This window comes from Sciurus vulgaris (assembly GCF_902686455.1).
Source record: "Sciurus vulgaris genome assembly, chromosome: 14".
Classification (NCBI taxonomy): Eukaryota; Metazoa; Chordata; class Mammalia; order Rodentia; family Sciuridae; genus Sciurus; species Sciurus vulgaris.
This window is the reverse complement of record NC_136475.1, coordinates 30413850-30434998: the sequence shown is the minus strand read 5'-3', so window position 1 is coordinate 30434998 and position 21149 is coordinate 30413850. Positions and strand designations below refer to the sequence as shown.

The 21149-nt window shown below is 43.5% G+C and overlaps 1 protein-coding gene and 1 long non-coding RNA gene across 5 annotated transcripts in view; one reads left to right on the top strand and one right to left on the bottom strand.

The window, feature by feature from the left end:
* The window catches only part of TET3 (tet methylcytosine dioxygenase 3), a 98765-nt gene that overhangs the window by 48131 nt on the left and 29485 nt on the right, over window positions 1-21149 (bottom strand). The window lies entirely within an intron of this gene.
* On the top strand, window positions 10124-14124 carry LOC306644490. The gene is made up of 2 exons (XR_013759404.1): window positions 10124-12434; window positions 12465-14124. It is a non-coding gene; the product is annotated as an uncharacterized lncRNA (long non-coding RNA).

Below are 21149 nucleotides of genomic sequence, written 5' to 3'. Positions count from 1 at the left end.
TGCCAAGTTAGTCATGCCAATGACAAGCAAGTTGTTGCTCAGGAAAAAAAAAAAAAAAAAAAACTCAGGCCACTTCTCAAGTCCAGGAACTACCATTATATACCGGATGTCTACAGAAGCCCAAAAGGGAAAGCATGAGAGGAAGAGGACCAGGAGGACCCAGCAAGGCCAACACTAATAAAAGACATGAAATTGAGTCTGCAAAACTCATCCTTCAGGAAAGAAGGGTTTTTCTTTACTGTCAAATGCCAAGAAAGAATACTCAAGGAGTGACAGATTTTGAAAGTCACAGTGGATGCTACAAGCAGTACACAAGGATATATAAAAGGTCTGAAGGCATCTCCTTACGGATCACTTAATTACAACAGGAACTTTGTAGTGAAGAAATCTGGTGGATACCACCTTAACCAAATGATCAAAGTTGTTACCACCAATATTGAGACAAATCAACATCAGGGCCTCTGCCTGTGATACACTGAGGATTAACACCACTCACACAGAACTCTGCCAAAATGTAGAACCTGAATTTATTCTTGAGGAAATGTCAGTAAACCAAAATTGCAGGGTGTTCTACAAAATACCCGAAATGTTCTCTTTAAATATTTCAATCAAGAAACAATCTCTTCCAATTTATCTGGACAAAATGCAGGCTCACAGGTTAGATCTCAGACTGAGGAAAAACAGCAATAAAGTATACTGTTAGAACAATTCATGAAATTTGAATGTGGACATGGACAAGATAATACTGAGTCCCCTTAATCTTCTTGCCGTGGATCATTAGGCTATAGTTATATAAGATAATGTCCTTGTTAGGACACATGCACTGAAGTAATGGGGTAAAGGGACACGGTAATTCCAATTAATTGCAAATGATTTAAAGAAAACTGCATGTGTATATAAAAACACATTCATATTACATACAGAGAAAACAATAAGGCACATGAGGCAAAATGTAGACATTTTGGGTATACAAGAGACGCAGGTACTATTCTTACAAACTTTTTTTTTTGTTTGCAATATCACCACTTAGTTACATCTCCAACCCTTTCTATTTTGTTTGAGACAGGGTCTTATTAAGTTACCCAGAATGGCCTCAAATTTGTGATCCTTCTGCCTCAATCTCCTCGCTGCTGCAATTATAGGCATGTACCAATGTGTCCAGCCTCTTCCAACTTTTCTGTAAGTTTTAAACTTTCATCAAAATAAAAAGCTAAAAAAGAAATCAGTTTCTTGGTAAAAACACAAAGTGCTTTAAACAGATGGCTAAAATAATGCTAGCTCTAGCACTCAGACAGGGCCATCACAGGCTCCTAAGTGGTGGTAGGAACTAGGATTTGGGATTAGACTTGTGCAAGGTGAGGCCCAGCCTTCAGTTTCTGCCTCATCCTCATCACTGCTCCGGTCTGGCCACAAGGGATCCTTAGACTTCTCCAATAGGCCACGTTCTCTGATGCCAACAAGCTTTGTACATAGAGTTACCAGTCCTCAGCATCTAAAAGGGTCACTCTGGCTTATCTTTCAAGCACCAGCTCAGGGTCACCTCCTCTCCTACCCAGTTGGCAGAGTTATCTGTGGTTCCTTCTCCTGGGATCTCATGGCACCTTGTACACTATGGCTTCTTCCCTGGATTCCCATGGCACCTCTGTTAGCATTATCATATGCCCTCACTATTACATGTTCAAGCAGCGGCCTGCCCTACCAGCCAATGTCCAAATCTTAATGATTTGCCTTCTGTCCACTTGGTACAGTAGCATAATCCCAGGAGATTAAGAGGCATCATATCCCCCGTGGAATAGCCCAGCATCTCTCTAACCCGAGAGGAAGACCATCTTTCAGAGGAAAGGCCCAGGAGTGTGGCAGATGACCCAGCACTCCCTTCCTTCTTATAAGCCTATATGAACGTGAACTGACAAAAGCTACAAAGTATGAAGCAATAAAAATCTACATGCTTAAATATAAAAGACAGAGGGAATATGCATAACCATAAAGAAACATGAAGGGCTGGGGATATAGCTCGGCTGGTAGAGGGCTTGCTTTGAAAGCACAAGGTGCTGGGTTCAATCCCCAAGCCCTGAGTTCAATCCCCAGCACCAAAAAAAAAAAAAAAAAAAGAAAGAAAGAAATGGGCATGGTGGTTCAAGGGTTCAAGCCTGTAAACCCAGCAGCTTGGGAGCCAGAGGCAGGAGGATCCCAAGTTCAAAGCCAGCCTCAGCAAGACTGATAAAAAGTTTAAAAAGGGCTGGGGATATGGCTCAGTGATTAAGCACCCATGGGTTCAATACCCAGTACAAAAAAAAAAAGTCAAAAACATGAGTGTAGCACTGATTTACAAAAACAGTCGGCAAGACTCATGCTGTATGAGCTAACACTTCCCCATAATGGGCACAACAACTACAAGGGATTTAAAAAGTTATTCTGGGTGTGTGAATAAGAACAAGGAAGGGCTAGAGTAGTTTTGTGCCTTAGAATTCCCTGGGAAGTAAAATGCTTTTTGTCCCCAAAAAGAGAAGGAAGGAAAAAGTAGATAAGGATATGAGGGGAAGGAAATGAAGCTAGCTCATGTGAGGAGATCTTAAGAAACCCTAAATCCTAGTTTCTCAGCCAAGGGAGCCCAATGATATATTTTTCAACACCTGCCAGTGATCCTGGAGCGGGGAGGACACCAAAAGGCAGAGGGAAAACACCATTCCCAACCTCCAGTCCCATTCCAGTCCTACCATCCCTGGTAGGATTCCTGAATGCATTCAGAGGAACCACAGGAGCCAGGTTCCACAGAAGACCATCAACCCGTCCACATCCAACCACTCTAACTCCTCTCTGTCACATGGTCAGTGGGCCAGCAGATGAGGAGATCCCGTGGCCGCCCAGTCACAAATCTGAAAGCTATGAGCCAAATCTGCCATCGATCTGTTGGAGCTGGCCTACAGTGTTCATGTTTCTGTTTTGACAGCATTCAAAAATCAAACTGCACGTGACACCTGGATTTCCTTGATGGTCTGCACTTCTACCTGGTCAATGTGTCTACAACAGGGGTGGCTGCTGAATCTCAGAATGTAAGTGCTCCAGCTCACACTCAGTTCCACCACTCCACACTGCCTAGAAACCAAGGTCAGGGGTCAGGGATTACTTACTAATTTCCCAAATTAATTATCACTTCATTGACTCATGTTACCTACCAAGCCCTTGAAGGCTTTTGAATGTGCAACTCAGTCTGTAGATGTTCAAATTTCACAAGGTCTGCTGCGACTCCTTTGAGGCTGGCTATAGAGGACTGTAGCTATAAGGGCTGGCACCCCTCTGTAAGACAACCAGGCTCCAAGAGCACAGGCATGTCAACTGGTGGGGGATGAATCTCTAGGGGTCCACCACAGAGCTCTGTTCTCAGAACTGTCCTGTTCAACACATTTATCAATAAATGATAGCGAGGAGACACTTACCAAACAGGCAGATGTTGAAAGTAGGAGGGATAAAGCTATGCTGAACGACAGCGCCAGGAGCCAAAAAGTCAACAGGCCAGAGAGAAAAATCTAACAGGGTAAAGCAGGGTCCCATACTCACAACCCCAAACCACACCACCACATCTACTTAGATTAAAAATAGGGGAAGCAAGGGCAGCAGCGGCCACGCACTGGGAGGGAGAAAAGACTGAAGGCTAACTGGAGGTACACTCAGTATGACGTGATGTGGCAGCTTCAAAGGGTCTTATGACCCACAGGTTTTTCAAACTTTGTGATTACAATCCAGAGTAAGAAATACACATTTTACACTGGCATTATGTACTTATAAACAACGTTTTACAAAACACTACTTCCGTTTACTAGATGAATTAATCTTTCTTCTTCCCTTCTTTTCTTAATGTAGACTGAATCTTTCAAGTATTTTTAGTTGTAGATGGACACAACACTTTTTATTCATTTATTTTTATGTGGTGCTGAGGATCAAACCCAGTGCCTCACACATGCTAGGCAAGTGCTCTACTGAATCACAACTCCAGCTCAGACTGAAATCTTTTAAGTCTACTTCACAGTCTACTAAAGGGTCCCATACACAGCTATCTAAACAGGACCTGCAGAACAGGCAGAGACAGTTCCTCTGTTCCTGAACACAGGCTTCTCTTTGGGGCCACATCCTCTGAGGACACAGAGAAGTGTGAGTAGCTCAAAAATATAAGAGGGTACCCCATAAATATATACAACTACAACTTGTCAATAAAAACAAACTCCATAATATAAATAAGTCCTGTTTGGTCCTGAAAAGATAAAAACTTAAGAAGGCCTTTAAACATCTGTCACTTGGGAAAAGAATTAAGAGTTTTGAGTTGGCCCTAAGGATAAAGCTATAAACAGAATCTAGGGTCCTTTTAGGGGAGAATTTTCCTAATACTGCAATGAACCCAGTCCCCCAAACAGCCAGGGGGTAATGAGTTCTTATCAATGGAGACATAGATGAGGAAACCAAGACTTGTTTGTTGATTACTGGTAGAGACGGTAATCTTGGAGGATGGAGGCCAGTTTAAGCCCTTTCAAAGTTCCAGCTCAGACATTCCCCAACTCTAAATCCGCCATTCTTTCCCCCCTCAATTCTTACACCACTCTGGGCTCCAGTAAACACCAACTGTGAGGAAGCCTAAATGTCTGCCTCTCACCTCAAGTGCCCTCCAGTCAGCTCCAACCCCTAGAATGTGCTCCACACTGAGAGTCAGCTTGTCTAAAATGGAACTGAAGTCTCCTTCTCAATCTCCAGTAACTCCTTTCCCATTTTCGCACTTCAGGTTCCCAGTCCAAACGTTACCCATGTCCCTCCAATGTGCCCACGTATCAGATCTAAACAACTCTGAATTTGTACTGTCTCTCTATTCTAACAACTCCCAGTCCAGGTCTTTTTGTGTACATGCACTTTTTAGTGTTCCTAAGCAACAGGGGCATTTTTAAGCAACTCTATACACCCTTAGTCCTCCCCCTCGACCATACACACACACACACACACACACACACACTTTTTTCTCCACCCTGAAATCTATTGCTGAACATAGTTCACTCTCCCTTGGGACTCCCAAAGTCCATAAATCTCATACTTCACTCTGCTTCAAGCTTCAGATTTTAATGCGTGCAGCACATTAAGGACTTAGGATGTGTGTGTGTCTGCCTATATTTCTCAAAGATGGCCACAACAATCCCTCCATCCCATACGATCTTTTGGCTTTGTAGTCCCGTGAACAGGTGGGGTCTAGTCCCTTCTCTTCAATCTGGGTGGGCTTGTGACAATGACAGAAGTGACACTTTCAAAGTGACACCTTTATGACCTTCAAAGATAGATCAAAAAGGCAACACAGCTTCTATATGGGTCTCTTGGGACACTCACTCCTGGAGCTCAGTCACTATGATGTGAGGAAGCTCAGGCCCATGGGAGCCCACAGGTAGGAGCCAGTATTTCCAGCTAAGGGCCTGGCCAACCTGTTGTTAACCACCAAACGTGAGTGAAGGAACTCTTTGAGGATTGACTAACCTGGAATTCTCAAGCCTCCCCAGTAAGATCCTAAACATCAAAGGACAGAGACAAGCTACCCCATGCTGAATCATTTCTGATTTCTTAATACAGAATCCAAGAGCACAAGAAAATGACTGCTGTTCTATGCCACTAAGTTCTGGGTGGTTTCTTATCCAACAACAGTCAGACAGTAGATCTCAAGAACCTTGAGAAGATAAAGATGAAAGGTGAGAAACAGGTCTATAAAATAATGCCCTGAAGCACATCAGTGCTATGAAAGCAGGGCACACCTAGGCCTGTGGGGTTAAGGTCAGATCTCTCCAGGCAGAAACACATGTGGGTATATGGGTGTCCAGAAAGGATTCATCTCAAAATCCCTTTGGGATGAGGCTGGAAAGATGGGCAGGTATTTTGAAAGAGTGGCAGGAGGAAGAATTCCTAAAGGAAGGATGAGCATATGCAAAGGCACACAATTATGATGAGGTTGCAGGCTTGAGGATGGGAAAGTTGCTGTGTGTGTGTGAGTGTGGCTAGTAACTGAACCCAGGGCCTTGTGCATGCTTGGCAAGCACTCTACCATGAAGCTGTATACCTACCTGTTTTTAATTTGATACAGGGTCTCACTAATTTGCTGAGGCTGGCCTAGAACTTTCAATCCTTCTGCCTCAAACTCCCTAAGTCACCGGAATCACAGGCCACTACATCCAGCAGTTGTATGTATCTTGATTCTAAAGGAGGAAGAAAGTGCATGGGCTACTTGAGTAGATTTATACTCTGGGACATTCTGGTATCCCCACAGAGCACAGGCTACAGGATTCAAGGCAGGTGACCCAAAGACCAGGCTAATTCCACTGCTCAGATCCACAACAGTGAGGGCCAGAACCGAGGCACCAGCTGAGACAGGGATGAAACATGGTCATGGAGCGAGACAAAAACATAATCGACTCCCTCCTACAAAGTCTTCCTTGACCACCACAGGGTCTGTTCCAGACTAGAGTCACCATACACAGCTTGTTCTGTTGGGGATCTTTTCATAAAAGCATATGACCAACTACACCCTGAGCTCCTCTGGGATAAGTCTTCCATCATACCTTTGGACTCTAGAAGAAAGTTCCTAGGGTGTGTTCTAAAAGTTCTGCCCCCTCTGCCTCCTGAAGGACCTGGCTGGTACACAGTTTGTCACCTGTGTGCTTTCAGAGGAAGACATGTGAATGCTCCAGGCAGAGTCGGTGATCTCTCCTCAATGACCACACTGTCACAACTCATGCATGGTAGAAATCAGCAAAGGCTGCTGAATGCCATTAGAAATGCCTTGGCCACAAAGGACCCAGGAACCCAGCAAAGGACCACAGAATGGCCTGGTACCCCCATGTACCCTCCAGAGAGGCCCACCAATAGCACCAGTGTTGTCCCCTTCCAGGTACAAAACCCTGCCCAGCCCTATTAAGACCTTCCCACTCAAGCCCTATTAGTTCCTTCCTCCCACTATCACGTAAATGGCTCCAGTCCACCCTAGGCAAGGCTTTCCCCATCTTGGGGGCTCCTTGAGGGCTGCTCCCTCATCCAGGGGCAGCAGGGATTTATTACAAGATGCAGGGTGGTAAACATTACTCAGGCAGAGCGGAAAATGGTGGTACACGCCTGTAATCTGAGTAACTCAGGAGACTAGGGCAGGAGGATTGTGAGCTCAAGACCAGCCTGAGCAACTTAGTGAAACCCTGTCTCAAAATAAAGAACAAGGGGCTGGGGTTGTGGCTCAGTGGTAGAGCATGCGTGAGGCCCTGGGTTCAATCCTCAACACCATATAAAAATAAAATAAAGGTACTGTATCCACCTACAGCTAAAATATATGGATGGGTGTGTGTGTGAATGTGTGTGCGTGTGCGTATTAAAATTAATTAAAAAACAAAAAGAACTGCGGACAAAGTTAAAGTATCCCTGGGTTCAATCCCTAGTACTGGCAGGGAGGGGGACTACGACAAAAAAATTACTTGGAGAAAACATCCTTTTTAGATCTGAGAGCTAAGTTCACTTTCTCCTTCCTGACAGCTAATGTGTATGCACTGCATTGTCACCTGCAGTCACAGATCTCACCTGCAGAAGACCTGCCTCTTCCCCCAGGGGTCCAGGAATCTCTGCTGGGATCCAAATCTGTAGCCTGCCTGGTTAGGACTCCAGAGGCCCTGCCTGTCTCCACCTCTACAACAAACTCCCTTCTGGGGCTCCCAAATCCCCAGATATCTGCAGGTATTCAACAGCAGCAGCCTACCCCCCACCCCACACTTGGGCTCTGGAATTCCCAAATGCCAGGTGAGGCTGGAAAAGAATAAACTCCACTCAAATACCACATGCAGTCACCAACACAGAGAGAGGTACAGAAATAACATCAGTTTCCTAAGTCCTTTCTGTCTCTCAGAGAATCAACACACTGAAACCAGATCAGCAATTCTCTACTAAAGGGAAATGGAAGGGTGAGGGAAGATGCAGACATTATCCAGAAAGAGCAAAGTCCTCAATGGCTACATCTCTTAGGGCCTCTAAGAAAGGAGAAGCTGGAAGATATGCACAGAGGGCCAACTTGACCGCCAGCAGTGATACACCATGTTAGAAAATCGTGTACAAGGTGTTTTCAGCCAGAATGAACATGTCTGCAGTTGGCCTCCACAAGATTCTTCCACAGTGGAGTCTCCAAGAGTGGACTCTTAAGGGACTCCAAGGCAGTGGGGGCTGCTTCCCTGCCAGCAGGCTAGTAAATCCCACACCGTGCTTTCCCATCCACACACACCACGGCTCTGCGCCTCTGTTCTGTCAGCAGCTGTTTGAGGGCTTGACCCTTCCAGCCCTACCCTTTCCCTCAGTCCCTGAGCTCAGCATCCACCTCCAATCAAGGCCAAATCTTTCCCCCCTCCCAAATGGATGGCCCATTCTCTCCAACAGTACATGGCACGCTGTCTAGAGTTGATCAATTATTCATCTCTTAAGAGGATCCTGCTCTCCCGGGACTTACTGATGACACCAATCTGAGTTGAGAGACTTTTAGGGGACCCCTGCAGAGGATGTGCTTATCTGCCTGCTTTTGCAGGAGTGTGCACATGGACACTGGCTAGCCCAGCTGCATGTGTGTACCCTCCACATCAAAACTGGCCCTCTGGACTGGGGAGGTGAGTAGAGTGCTTGCCTTGCATGCACAAGGCCCAAGGCCCTGGGTTCAATTCCTAGAACCACAAAAAGAAAACAAACAAACAAACAAAACAAAACAAAACAAAAAAAAAAAAAAAAAAAAAAAAAAAAACCACCTGGCCCTCTGCAGACAGCAAACCCAAGAGGGTCATTGACAACTTCTTAAAGCTGTCAAATGTCGGCAGAGGTGTTCTTGTGTGAGGTGGGGGGAAGAAGTGGTTCTCATGGTTACTATGTACATGTCAGTAAAAACATTCTAAAATCTAATGTTTTCTGTACTACAAAATGGATGGATACAGATCTTTCAGCGGCTGGGGTAATGCTCAGGAAAATGCTGAAATGGGCCTAACTCCCTGAGGTCATCATGTCTGGCAAAAGCAGAGCTATGACTGTTCATGCCCTCTGACCTAATAATAATTAATGTGGCTTTGAGGAAGAAAGGAAAAGCAGCAGCACCAGGAAAAGTCTCCACAGCGCTGATGGAACACCCTTACGATAGGCTGAGCATCTTGCTAATCATTCCACACTTATTTCATTTAATCATCACAAACCCCCAAAAGTAGGGACCACAGAAAAAGACACTGAACACAGAGAGGTTAAGTAACATTCTCAAGATCACAAAGCAATCCAGAAGAGGCTATTTTAAACTCATATAAAATAAATGTAAAAATAGGTGAAATAGAAGAAATTAAAGTTAAGTGTGCCAAAGATATTCCCTGAAGCATTAACAGTGTAGAACTACAAATAATCTGAGTATCTAAACAGGGAAGCGGTTTTTAAATAACATATTTCTTCTGTATGAAAAGAAAACGGGATAAATTGTGAAAAATACTTAGCTTCATTAATATCAAAGAACTACAAAGAACACAGTGAGATTCCATTTGATACCATCATATTGGACTCAAGAGGAACAACATTTAGTTGGTTGAATCTTGTCCTCCTGCCACTTGCCAGCTGTGTGACCTTTAGCAAATTAATCTGTCTCCCTTTCCTCATCTGTAAATCAGGAACTAATAACAATACCTATCTCAAAGCTGTTACAATGATTAAACAAATTAAAAATTATACAAAGAACACTTAAAACAGCACCGATACCTGGTAAGCACCATGAGAAGGGATTTTAAATAAATACCAAGTGCCTATAGTTTAGTATTAACTTTTCCTTATACACCACTGGCAAGAAGGCAAAACAGGACAAACATTCTGGAAAGGTTTATGGCACTACATTTAATGTTGACCCTGCATATTCCACTCCTAGAGAAACTTGGTACATCAGAAGGTAAGTACACAAAAGTTCACAGTAGCATTGGTCAAACACCTAAGCATGAAAGTATTCTCAGTGCCTATCAACCACAGAATGGACAATAGAATATTACAGTGAGAATGAATGAACTACAGGACCGTAAATGAATCTCAGAAAACTGCTGGGGGGAAAAAAAAAAAAAGCAAGCTTTGTTGATCGTAAACACCTCTAATAAGCAAATTAAAATGTGTAAAAATATAAACATATAAAATGAAAAATTTAAAAGGAAAGAAAAACAAAATTCAAGGTAATGGTCACTTCTGGAATGAAGAAGGGGGATGGACTGATAGAATCACCAGGGTAGGGTCAGTGATGCCATCAATGTTCTAGTTCAAGTGGGTAGAGAGTTCATATGTACCTTTTATCATTATGCTTAATACTAGCTTAATATGCTTACATACATACGAGAAAAATTATGACATCTCATCAGTAAGACTCACAATTATTTAAAATAGGAACATGACATAAGGAAATGTGTTAAATGAAGAAAGGACAAGAGTGTACTTCTTACAAGGATACTTCGAGGGTTCTTTTGCTGGAGAAGTGAATACTATTTTAAATAGGAAAACAAAAACCAGGAATCAGAATAATTTAACGATTCCATTCCATGCACACATAAAACACCAAGGAGAAATACATGGCACCGCGAAGACTGCTAACCTCTGAGTGGTACAGAGTGGGTATATTTTCTGTCAATAGTCTCCAAATTTTATTATACTTCAATTTTATTTAAGGGGAAAGGTTTTACAGCGCCTACAACACAATTGAAAGTTTGTGCAAACCTTTCGTGCCTGTTAATCTCTGGGACAGGAATTTGTGGGGTTTTTTTTGTTGTTGTTGTTCCTGTACTATTTCTGTTGCTAGAAAGCTGTTCACTGTGCACAGAGATCACACACGCAAAGTAAGAAAATTGAGGAAAATGCCTAAAAGATGAAGGATACTCTGGAAGGGGAAGATTCAGTCTGGTTAAGGCTGGGTGCTAGGCTTGGAACTGCCCACCCATTAAGAATCTCTGCAACTTGCTGTCCAACCAGAATTCCAAACTAAAGCCTGGTCACTGTGACCAGCGCTGAACTGCCCCCTCCCAGCTCACCATACCAAAGCACCCGGTGGCAGGGCAGGGCTGACAGGCGAGGGCAAACAGAGCTGCAGCCACTCTGCAGGGTCCCCCGCCAGCCTCTTGATCTGCAGCCAGGGAGCAGGATCCAGCTCTCCTGACGGAAGCACCGGTCTCAAGCAGCCGGTGGCGGTCCGGCCTGAGGCCAGCAGGGAGGAAATCGAGCCCCGACCACATCTGAGGCCTGGCATAAAGCAGCAGTGGCTGCCTCCGAAGCCGCCAGCACACAAGAACCAGGTCATGACGCGCAGGCGGCTCCTCAGCCAGACGCAGCCAGAGCCCGGGCTCCCTACCACACACGCGCGGGCGCACACGCAACCCCGGCAGTGCTGGGCCACCGAGGGTCACACCATGCATGTCTGCAGCCAGAAAAGCCCCTGGCAGCTCTGGGCGAGGCTGGGCGACCCACAGCGTGCCCACAGCGCGCTCACCCAGTTATTCACATCGAGTTCCAACACCACCTCCCAAGGAAACAAGAAAGCAGGCTGCTGACACCACAGCTCCCTGACAGAGGCCAGCCCTTGGCTAACAGCCCCATATACTTTCCCTAAAAGGGGCCCCACAGCCCTCAAAACGCACCGGCTCCTCAGGTGTGTTGAAGGGGCTAGGGTTAGGAAGCAGTGCTGGGATGGCTGCTAACAGTGTTGAAGGCTGGGTGCCAACAACATTAAGCAAGATCTATTACATTTAAATGTAACCTTTCAATTCCCACGACCCCACCTCCATTACAGCAGGTGAGCAGATGAGGCACAGAGAGGGTGACTGACCTACTCCAAGGCCCAAAATCAACAGCAGGACAAAAGTCGAATCCAATTATCAATACAACTGATGTGCTACCACAATTCTAGCCATTCAGAATCTGGAAAATGAGCTCCTAAATTTTAGGGAGGTGCTCAGTAATTATTAATGGATTTCAGTTTCTTCCTCAAACCCCTGTCAAACAAGTCTATCCCCTCCTCATTCCTTTTCCAAGAACTCAATAAGACTTGAAGTTTTTCTTTTTTCATTAAAATATTAAATTAATCTTTAACCACCTCGAAATTCGAAGGAAAATTAAGAGGAGCGGTATCCACTATGAGCCCTAAGACCAACTTTACACACTGGGCTAGGAAGTAAGAAAGGGGCGTTACGTGTCAGACATGCCTGTTAAGAGGCACCTGCTGTTCAAAAGGCAGGAAATGAAGGAGTGCAAATAAATCCTCTTCACCCTAAACCTTAACTCCAAACAAATGAACAAAACTCACACAACATATCCCAGAGCCTCATTTTCCATAGTCACTGCTGGTCTGTTACCTCCAATAACTGAATGATGCCAATAATGAGGGTCTTACACATGTTCATCTGAAAGTCCTGTCTACATTCGAGAGAAGGGAACAGCAGCCTAGGCCCAGTCTCATCTGTTCCTGCTCCTGAGGGTCAGGAATGGTGAGGAAGGCCCTAGGAGTCCTACTTCGTTGGCCTCTATGGCAGACCACCCAACCTCCTGCCCACCCCCACACCTCCCTTCATCCCTCTGTTTTTGTGACTCTGCTGAATCCTGGTCCTCCTTAATTCTCCTTTCCCTCCTTTGTCCTCTCAAGGAGCCTATCTCCTCCTCCTCTCCACCCACCCTTGGAAACCTCGCTTCCTTTTAAGACTCCATGATTCAGCTTACACCCATAACCCAAAAGCTTCTTTTTTCCTCCACTGCCCTCCAGCTGCCAAACATGATTCCACTCGGATGCAACTTAAAGCTCATACATCTAAAACGTAATTCAGAGGCTGAGGATGTAACCCTATAGTAAAGTGCTTGCTTAATATGTGCAAGACCCTGGGTTCAACCCTAGTACCTCTAAATATAGAAATTAAATAAATAAAACCTCAGCACTTGTCCCCATTTACCCAACAACTCCTCCTCTAGACAACCCCTTCCACTGCCTTTTTTTTCTGGACAGAAGGGGAATGAACCTAGGGCCTCGCCTGGCAAGGACCACTAACATTGAGCTATCTTGCAGCCCTATTTTATCTAGAGACAGTATAACCAAGTTGCTGAAGCTGGTCTTACTGGTCTTGAACTTGTGATCCTCCTGCCTCTGCTTCCTGAGTACCTGGATTATAGGTATACACCACCATGCCACTTGGACAACCCTTTTTTTTAGGAAAAAAAAATCATGTTAAGAGCTACTCTCCTGGGCAACCTATTCAAACTGGTTTCTCTGTCACCTTCAGTGTTCTCATCTTTATGTTTCCATACACAAAACCTGCCATGAGCTCCTCCAGAGCATTTCAAATTTGCCTTTTTTCAGTTGACTTCATCTCTGAATCTCTCACAGGACAATCAGAGCAAAAGTCAGCCCACCTCTGCTTTCACCCCAGCAGATCACTGTTAGATTTATGTTTAACCCACTGAGCCCCTGCCCTGACTCCCAGGCCACAGTCCCCTCAAATTCACAACTTTAATCTTCTCTCTTGGTTCTAACAGTAAAAATGGAGCAGTAGATAAGCAAATGAATGAATCAGGGCAATAAAGATCTCTCCGTCAAGTAGAGATTCTCCTAGGATGGTAAATTTATAAACTTACATGTATAAAACGTCTTTTCTACACTCCTGAAAACTGAAAACTCGTCATGAGGGGAATGTTCTGGTAGACTGATACAACTCAATGGAATATTATGCACTCATCAAAACCCTTAAATATAAAAACTCCAAGGAAAAAAGATGAACTAAGAAGCAAAAAATAGCAAAATACCATACTGTATGAAGGTTTTACAATGTAAATCTATGTATGCAAATGAAAAAAAAGGTAGTTCATTTTGTTGTTTTGCTTTTTTGTTTTTGGCACCAGAGATCAAACTCAGGGACACTTTACCCCTGAGCCACATAGCCAGTCCTTTTGGTATTTTTTTTATTTTGAGACAGAGTCTCGTTAAGATGCTTAGGGACTTGCTAAGTTGCTGACGCTGGCTTTGAACTTGTGATCCTCCTGCCTCAGCCTTCCAAGCCTCTGGGATAACAGGCATGCACCACTGTGTGCCAGGATGTAGTTTTTTTTGTTTTTTTTTTTTTTAAAAGAGAAAATCTTTACATAACTATGAAATTCCACCTACTGGGCTGGGGAGATAGCTCAGTCTGTAGAGTGCTTGCCTTGTAAGCATAAGGCCCTGGGTTCAATCCCCAGCACCAAAAAAAAAAAGAAATTCCACCTACTACTGCTATCAGCACATTGTTAACAACCATACCTTTCTTCTATGCATGCATATAATTATGTGTCCATTAATTTATTCCTTTAATGTTAATGTATTCGGCATACTTTTAGACACTGAGGACACAGTGGTAAAGGAGCAGAGATCCTGACTCATGGACAAGGACTTATTATAAGTTTGAATTTGTCTTAGATCCCAATCAAAATTAAGCTCCTTGGGGGGTGGGAGGGGTTAGCGTTAGGGTTAGGGTTAGGAGGGTGGTAAGAATGGAGGAAGGAAGGACTGTATAGAGGGAAAAGAGGGGTGGGAGGGGTGGGGGGAAGGGAAAAAAATAACAATGAATTAAAGAACATTACCCTATGTAGATTTATGATTACACAAATGGTACGCCTTGACTCCGTGTACAAATAGAGAAACAGCATGTATCCCATTTGTTTACAATAAAAAAATAAAATAAAAAAATTAAGCTCCTTTAGGAATTTATACTGTGCCAATGTCACTAAAATGTGTGCAGCTGCATAAGCCTGTATCACATACTGTGGCTTTGAATATGTAATGAAAGCAATGAAAACTGACGTTAACTATGACTTTATCTCCAAGTGAAGCTGCCTTTTGTGTAGTTACTGATAGGCTATCAAAGACATACCATAAACTCTTGAAAAAAGCCAGGGAAAACCCTGGTGGATGACCCAGGAGAATAAAAAAAGGTCAGAAGAACAGAATGATAAGGAAGAAAAGGAACAGTTTCAGTAGAAATTGCTCAGTGAGATGGAAGAACAAGAGGCTCTTCTCACTATAAAGTGGAATGAACAAATAAAAACAATACAAGGGTCCCACTGGCAAAAGATGACCATTGTGGTGCGTGCGTGCGCACACATATATAATTATACATATTTTATATATATGTATTTTTCTATGTCATATGTGCTTAATTTACAAAATTCAAAATTCAGAATATTCAGTGGGTTTTTATATGTTAAATTCTTCTCTAGGTCCTGAGCATCACCCCATAATATTAACTACTCAAGCATTTCACCTTGAATTTTGAATCTGCCTTCTTTCAGTTGGTTTAATCTCGGAATCTCTCACAGGACCTTCACAGTAGAAGGCACACATACTGTTCTCCCTGGTATGTGCATAACATATACACTACTTGCCATGAATCTCTATGTTCACTACAATCCCACAGCATATAGTGACTGTCAGGGTAGTTTCCCGCTTCCTCCTACATCCGTTTGGGCTTATCACTCCTAAGGAGAGGCATGAAAACTGGCAATAAGACAGGGCTGAATAGACAGACTACTCACCCCAAACACTACTGGTAACAACCATGATAATAACAGAAGGGATGTTACTCAGATTAGCACAGGGTTTCATTTTATTTGAGTGACAATTTAGAAACATATCCCTAGCAAGCCCTGGAGACAATGGCTCTTCTGAGACTAGAGAGGGAGTAGAGGGAGCAGCAGTATCTACTGTTCCAGTGACACTGATGAGGCTCCCTAAGGCCCCCCCTTAGACATGCACAGCAAGGGACAAGGAGACTGAGCACAGGCCACAGGGTCTTGGCCTGTATTGCTCCCAGTGGTCTGAGTACCAGGACTGCTCTGTAAGCTCAGACCAGGACAAAGTACAAAAGCTGAGAGTAAGCACCAACTTTCAAACCTGCATCATGACTTGACATTGTTGTGGCACCTAAGCGCACGATCATTTTTCTAGTAATTCATTTTTAATGTATTTTACAAAATGATCAGCCTATGATGGATTAGAAATTTTAGAAACAGGAGAGGATAGTTAATGGGTAGGTACAGGAGTGCAGTTGGAAAGGAATAATTTTTTTTTTAAGTTCTATAGCACAGTAACTATGGCTAACACCAATTGTATACTTCAAAACAGAATGAATGTTCTCAACACAAAGGAATAATAAACTTCTGAGGTGACAGATACCCAATCACCCTGATCATTACACACTGTGTCCATGGATGAAATGTCTCACAATTTCCCATAAATATGTATATTATGTGTCAATTATAAAACCTAGTCCTTCACCAAAAAATCTGAATATGGTTGACATATTGTTTAAATGTAAACATCAGCCAATTCATGCAAATAAGCAGTTAAAAAAAAAAAGTTAAAATGATTAATCTAGCTACCTCACTTGGTATAAACATCTCACAAACCTTCAGAGAGCGCCAAGACAGTTCAATGAGGGAAAACGTCTTTTTGACAAATAGTACTGGGACAACTAAACAGCCACGTGCAACAGAATGAATTTGCACACCTGCCTCACACCACAAAGCTCCACTCATAATGGATCAAAGACCTAAGTGTAAAAAGTGTAACTATAAAGCTCTTAAAAATATGCATAACTCTTTCTTATCTCGGATTAGACACTGGTTTCTGAGATGCAATACCAACAGAACAAAGATCAACCAGATTTCACTGAAATTAAAAACTCTTCAGCTCCAAATGACATCATCAAGAAGGTGGGAGCATACTATGAGAAAAGTATTTGCAAATCACATCACCCGTAAGAGACTTATATCTTCATCGAAAAAATGAAAAACCAATTTAAAAATGGACAAGTCCACACAAAAACTTGTACATGAACTTTCATGCCAGTATTATTCACAATAGCTGTAAAGGAGAAATAACCCAAATGTCTATCAACTGATGAATGGATAAACAAAATGTGGTCCCGTCCTACCAAGATTATGCAGTCACTAAAAGGAATGAAATGTTGACACGTGCTCCAACATGGATGGCCCTTGAAAACACTGCATTAAGTGAAATAAGTCAGACACAAAAGGTCACACACTGTATGATTCCATTTATATGAAATGTGCAGACCAAGCAAATCCACCGAAACAAAGTACACTAGTGGTTGCCAGGGGCTGAGGGAGTTGGGGAAAACCAAAGGGAGGTTAATGCTATTTGCTATGGTTTCTTTTGGGGTTGATGAAAATTTCATGAAATAGAATGGTGTTGGTTGTATAACTCTGCATATACTAAAACCACTGAACTGTAAATTTTGGGTGAATTATGTTAGATGAAGTATATATCTCAGTAAAACCATAACTTGAAAAACCTTTAGAGAAAACCATACCCTTCATCTCTGTAAGAAGTTATAAGAAAAGCAGAAGCTGAACACCTGCTCAAGAAGGGGAGGGGAGGGCTGGACTGGTGAACTCACCCTCAAATAGGTGAAGACACAGGTACAGAGGAAAAACTGGAGCAGGGAAAACACAGCTTGTAACTCCCTCACGAGCATTTCTCCCTGTATTTTCACATTAGGTCATGGGTGAAAGTGAAAACAGGAGGATCCTGTCCCAGGGACTTCGGTGGCAGCAGTTTCTTTTCCATCAAAGGCAGACAAGGAGAGTACCTCCCATACCTCACTGCCAGTCTCTGAAGGGGAGAACCCCTCAGGTGGAGGGGTGGTGTCAAGAAAGTATATTAAGTTATAGGCATGTCCCCAAAGAGTGTAATGCAAATGGATAGTTAAAAAAAAAAAAAAATCATGTTTATACCCACAACACAATGGGGGAGGGCCCCCCCCCCCCACTGCAAGATAATCTAGCAACTGCCTGTGAAGCATCCGCCTTGTAATGTAAATGACCACTCCAGAAGCACTGCACTAGAGAGGGGACCCAGAGCACTAACTAGCTCACGCTGGCCCAACCTCCGGACACAGCTCAGCGGGGACATATCTCAGACCCCCAACTCTGGCTACGAATGAAGAAGGCCCAGCTAATGACTCCAAAGTAGTGGAGGCGGGTGCATGGCTAAAACACACACCTCAGCCTGAGGGTGTTCCTCCTCAGAAATCAGCAGCTGTGCCACACCCAAGGGGTGATCTCGTTCCTCAGCACTATTCTCAGGGAGAGGTAGTGACTGGACCAGTTTTAAAGTCCCTCTCTTTCCAGTTATGGCCCTGATTCCAGGCCAACACCAACCAGCCAAGGAAAGGGTGGGGTTATTAGGGCTGTGGCCTGGCATTGCAAAGACAGAAGGGCAAAAGGAGAAAAGAGGGAAGGCAGTTCCCTGGGGAGCTGGCTCTGTTCCCTCTCTACCTATGGACTTGGCAACCAGATTCCTGCCCAGCTTTGCTAAGCCTGTGTTGCTGTAAGCTCTAGGCAAGTCATTCATCCACTAGGGCCTCAAGTTCCTCATCAATTTAAAAAACAAAAAAACAAAAAAACTTTAAAATATATTTTTTGAAAAACCCAAAAAACTGAGACTGTGTGCATGTACAAATATGTAACAAATCCCATCAATATGTACAACTATGATGCACCAATACAAAAATTGAAAAAACAAAAACTGAGGGGAAAAAAATCACCACCAAATACTGTATGCCATGTGTGATCCAGGGGTTTTTCTCCCACGAAAGAGGTTGTTGATAACTGTCAAAATATGATTAAGTTCTACAGATCAGCTAGTGATACTGCATCCACAGTGAATTTCCAGATTTTGATCACAACTGTGGATACTGATGTGATTTTTAAAAATTCACATTTAAGTATTTAGAAGTAAAGGGCATCATGTTTTCTACTTTCAAATAGCTCAAATAACAATCACAGAGAAAGGTTGAAGGTATAGCTCAATGATATAAGACAGGGGGAGGGAGGGAGGGAGGGAGGGAGGGGGAGGGAGAGAGACAGACACTGAACAAAGCAAATGTAGTAAAATGCTAACATTTGTGAATCTGGGTGAAAAGAATTATTTGTACTATTTCTGTAACTTCTGAAACTCAGAAATCATGCCCCAAAAAACTTTTTTGAAGAGTGACTGTTGGTGGATCTCTCTTAAGAGTCTTCCAGTTTCTGTGGAAAGGTAACATTCTCCATGGTTTACAGGTGAAGAGGAAACAATTAAGTGCGTGATCAATATCAGTGACAGCAGAGGGGCTCTTTAGTTTTAACTCAGGTTCTCTCAAACGGAGGGACAGAAAGCATGAAACAAAATTTAAAAAAATAACAACAAAAGAAATATGTAATATTTGCTAAAGTATGAAGAGTTAACACTACTTATATAGGAAGCTCTCATGAACAAAACTCAAAAGTAGGCAAAGAAAATCATTATCTATCCACAGAGAAAAAGAAGCAGACCATAACTAAATATAGCAATAAAGATTTGTAAGTCAAGACCTTTTACATCATTTTTATATCAATTAGAAAATACTTTTTATAACAAGCATTATTTTTATAATTGGGGTATAAAAAAAAAAAAAAAAAGACATTTTAAAATTAAAAAAAAAATTATTCTTGAAAGACCAAAATACTAACAGCAGTTCTAATGCAAAATTAAGGAATTTTTAACTCTAACTTAGACTATCTTTTCTGTGATGAATTTGCCTTCTTTGTAACAATAGCAAAAACTTTTTACTATTTCTAGAGTTTGGTCATATCAGATACGGAATTTATAGCTTTTACACTTAATCCCGCCCTTGTGTTTTCACAAGTGTATGCATAATGCCTGGCCTTTTCAAAAACCATCATCACAAGCACGGAAAGGCATGTCTTTTCAGTCCTGATCAAGTATTGAGAACCCGAAAAAGCAGAGCCCTTTTTGTTCTATTAGTCCCCAGTGGAGAAGTTCTCAAACTCCAGTGCACTTAGCAATCCCCTGCAGGAAGCTGGCTACAGATGCTGACATCCAGGTCTCATCCCTGAAGGGGATCCTGATACAAGTAGTTCCCAAACTACCCTTTGAGAACCCCTTTCCAGTAACCCTGCAGGGGTGAGGGTAAGCACAAACACAGGGAAAGTCCCACCTGATTTGGAAGCTTGGAGAACTGGAACTCTTGCAGGCTGACAAGGGACAACACTCTCTTTCTACCTCCCACGCACACACAGGTTTAAGCAGTCAGCAGTCAGTGCCTTTGCTCTTTGAAAGGGTAACACGTGGACAGGAAAGGCAAGGGTAGAAACAGGCTTTGTCCAACAGGTGAACTGAAGTCCTGAGCAGTCTGGCATTGTAGCCTTGCTGCCGGAATGTGCTCTGCTCTGGGAGAGGCATTTGGAACAACTCCACAGGTTCACAGAGGTCCATCTGTCAGAGTTTCTGCTCAGCACCCTGAGAAGGCAGCTCCTCCAGAGCTGGCAGAGATACAGACGTGGCTGCCAGGAGGGGCCCTTTTCTCAGCCCCAGGGCCACCTGGCACATAGTGCCTCACCCATCCCAGATGGGCGCTGGGAGATGCACTAACATGAGATGGGATGGGGGCCCAGAACAATATTTCCACCTCCCTCCCTGTTCCACAGCATTTCTTGGGCACACCCTTGCTTTCCCTGCTTCTAGGGAATTAAACTAGCAAAGAAGCCAGAGAAGCATTTCAATCTCCTCTACTGCCCTGAGCTTGGGAGATAAGTGGAAGGGGAAAGCAAGCCCAGACCACCAGCTAAATGAGTAACAGTTAGCTGCAGCAGTAAAGCCAAACGGGTGACACACTGACACACAGCTCTTGCAGAGGGATTGTCATCCTGCTCTTGCCCTCCACCCCCACCTTCTTATGAACAGCAGGTGTTTCCCACTCCAAGTCGTAATACCCCTCAGGCTCTTTGGTCCCTGCTAAGCCAATTCTCCTAGGCAGGCAGGCATTTCCATCCTGGTTCTTGGGGAAGCGGAGACCAAGGTCCTGAGGATCTGCAATGACCACCAGGGAGGCAGGGTGGAGCAGCACACCCCAACAGCCCCATCAATAAATAGTGCCTTTGATTCCCAATTACCAATAAAAGCTTAGAAGGCAACCATCAGAATAAACTTGACCTAGGAGATACTCCAGGGAACAGACTCTGGAAAGGATAGCAGTGGGAAAAGAAAGGAGACTGGGCATGGAGATGTGGAGCCAGTTTCACCAATGGTCTTTATAAGCCCT